The 3291-nt window shown below is 45.2% G+C and overlaps 1 non-coding gene across 1 annotated transcript; it reads left to right on the top strand.

The window, feature by feature from the left end:
- The first annotated feature begins 1072 nt into the window (after positions 1-1072).
- Positions 1073-1144, top strand: TRNAC-GCA. The gene has a single exon. It is a non-coding gene; the product is annotated as a tRNA-Cys (tRNA).
- Positions 1145-3291: the final 2147 nt, after the last annotated feature.

Below are 3291 nucleotides of genomic sequence, written 5' to 3'. Positions count from 1 at the left end.
TCCAGTCTTTGAATGTAAATGTTTATTGCAATAATTCTGTTATTGTACCATCATTATACTTGAGGTGTTCAATGGGTAGAAATTTTCTCTTTTGAGTTCATAGATCTTTGAGTCAAGAGAAGCCTCATCTGATTTAATGTAGATCACAAGAACTTGGACTCTATCTAATTGAATGAGGCTTTGAGAGTCTTGGAATAGAGGTGAGTATATTTTGCATGTGGGAGAGATGTAAGTAATTATGACCAAGAGGGCAGTTCATGGTAGATAAAACTGTTGACCCTGAATGTTGACTTATTTCTGCATCTATGGTCTTCACCTTCTTTTCAGATCTTCCCACTGGAGGTGAAACATGCTTTCTTGCTCTTGAGTTAAGGCTTGGTCTTGTGACTGCCCTTGATCATTGAGTTGTTCTCACATGTAATGCAAATAGGGGCTTGAAAGCTGCTTTCATAGTTGGGCCTGCCCCTTTGCATTTCTGCTGTCACCATAAGAAAACTGTCCCCTTGCTAGCTGCTACTCCTCCACCCAGGATCATAGAAGGAACATACATGGAGCAGACTTGAGCCCAGCTCAGACAAAAAACAAGCACAGATGGACCCACAGCTTGAAGTTGATATACTAGGTCAAGCCCGGCCTACTTCACCTGATTGGCACCCATGCTGCTGACCTATGAGCATGAGAATACATGCTTATTGTTTCATGCAGCCAATTTTGGGATGATTTGTTATGATACATTGTTGTGAAAATAGCCTTGATACTTAAACTTGCCTCTCCCCCAACCCCTACTCCCATCAGGTACTGAGTAAGGGAACAGGAGGAGACCTCAGTTGAAGGAGTTCAGGTTGTGGCTACAAGGTAGAAAGCTGCCATTAGACAAGTGAGAAGTGATGGGGGTTCTCTGGGGGAGTGAAGCAGTGAACCCATGGCCTGAAGAGCAGTGTCTAGTCATTTGTGGTAGGGCTGCCAATTTCCATAAGCTGGCTGGGAATGAATACAATTTACACTGCACTATAGAATCCTTGGGTGTGGCAACACAGGTGAAATATGCTAAGGAGGAATGTCCACCAGGCAAGGGGGTATAGCTCAGGGGTAGAGCATTTGACTGCAGATCAAGAGGTCCCTGGTTCAAATCCAGGTGCCCCCTACTGCCACTTAGCTGTGGGTTCTCTTTTCCTGATGTTAGGCTTGCTTGTCACTCACTACCATCCTTCCTATAGCTTGTGTCAGTTTTCTCAGGTGACTTCATCTTGCTGGCACAAGTCATGGTCAATTCACCAATAACCTGCATGTGTTTCAGAAGTTCTAATTAGCTGCTCTTCTTTGAAGTTTATATTATGGCAGGACAGGCTGAATCAGAGGTCATCCAGTCTGACTTGGCATCAGAATTACTGACAGATCTTATCAAAAATACCGATTACTCCCTAGAAATTCCAATTTAGTAGGACTGAGGAGGAATCAGAGAACTTCTACTTTTGGGGGTCGTTTGGGGCATAATCCCCTGTTAATACCTGTTCTAACATCCAATAATTCTAAGTGGCTGGAAAATTGTTTTGGAACCTACAACAACATGTCATTCTATACAACATCCTGGTGGGAAGCATCAGTGATGTTCAAGCTAGTGCCTGCCTTCAGTCCATCACTGAGGGCATGTGGGGTGCTGAGCTTCAGGCATAGGCAGTGGCCAGGGGTGTTGAGGTGGGAGAGTGTGGGAAAGGTAGGAGAAGTCGGAATGAAGCTGTGGGCGTGGTAGGAGGGTGACCAATCGCAATGGCACAGTCAGCCAGGGGTAGTGGCAGGTCATGAGTCGAGTGATTACTCGACTCCCTGCATTAAAGTTCAGAACTGAAGCATGTTCAAAGCAACACTAGTTGTTTTTGAGTAAAGCATTTGATTGACAATCCACAGGTCCCTGACTCAAATTCATATGTTCCCTAACTACCCTAATTTCTTCCCATACTGACCAGGGTATTCAAACACAGTTTCCTTTCACCTCTTGAGGCCCCTGCAGCTGACTCTTCCTGCAAGGAGGACGAGAGGGTAAGGAGGTCTGTTTGTCCCGTGCTACTCTCTACTTTCCTGCTGCCCCATGTGACCTGCCCAGATCTGCTCTGCAGGCCTGATCAGTCTTATCTTGCTTTTCTTTGGTGAGCACTTCTCTTGTGTTTCCTTTTTTTTCTTCCTATTCTTCCCCACCTTGTGAACCCTCTGTCCACATTTTGAGGATCCCCAGTTGTGTGAGGCACAGTGGAAGACATGGCTCTGCTTGTGGCCCCCAAAGCTGAAGAAAAAAGCCACTTTCTCTTTGTCTTCCTGGCACTTCTGGCCACCCAGTGCCACCGACTGATATATGCATGAAGACTGAGTGACTTGTAGAGGCAGAGACAGCTTAGCATTCATTCCCGGGCTGGCAGGAACTGTCTGGCGGCTCCTTAACCAGTGTGACTTCCTGAGAGCCAGGCTGCCTGGGTCTCCTTGGATCCCCACTGCTTCAGAAGCCCAGGCTCCCTGACAAATAGACAATGGCCATCTCATCTGTTTCACTGAACAGAACCAGTTTCTGTAACGATGTACCTAGGCAGATATAAAAATTGCAAATTGAAGAGGGTTGCAGAAAAAGGATCCTAAAGAAAATGGGGTGAGTGTAGGATGGGCTTTCTGTCATGATTGGGATTGCAGAAAGTAGAAATCCAGTTGATTGTTCAGGGTTGACAATCTGGGAGCCCAAGGGTCTCAGGGGTAAAGTAACTGAGTAATTGATCACCCGGATTCAAGGCTGCTTACTCACCTGGTAGGTATTCAATGGATGCTTATGGCTGGCATTCATTCTGATTGGTCAGTGTCTGTGCTGTAGCTGTTGTTAAATATTTCAAGTGTCATTTCTTGGAATAAAGTTCCCACTGAAGGACAAAACTTTTAGAGACCAGCTGTTGTTACAGAGCAGTAAGAAGGGCCCAGCCGAGTCTGACGGCATTGGGAAGCTCAAAGACATACAATGGAAAGCTCAGATATCTACAATGCCTTTCCAGACACAGATGGAATGTGCAGATGTCCCCATGACTACACCAAAACACTCAGCTCTTGTTGCTGAATAACTGAGATTGCTGAAAAATGAAAAGGCAGAATTGCCAATCTGCAATTCTTCTTGGTTTCACATTTCCCCATCTCTTGTGTTATGAATTGCTACTTCAGTGATAGCTGCAGGGAATTTTTGAAAGATGTCAGGAGAACTTCTTAAACTTGGAAGAAGTTGCTACACTATACTCTCACATTAGCCTTTGTTGGGATATTTTT

Source organism: Mandrillus leucophaeus, unplaced genomic scaffold (assembly GCF_000951045.1).
Source record: "Mandrillus leucophaeus isolate KB7577 unplaced genomic scaffold, Mleu.le_1.0 Scaffold767, whole genome shotgun sequence".
Lineage (NCBI taxonomy): Eukaryota > Metazoa > Chordata > Mammalia > Primates > Cercopithecidae > Mandrillus > Mandrillus leucophaeus.
Note: the sequence above shows the minus strand (reverse complement) of the source record. Positions and strands in the feature narration are given on the sequence as shown.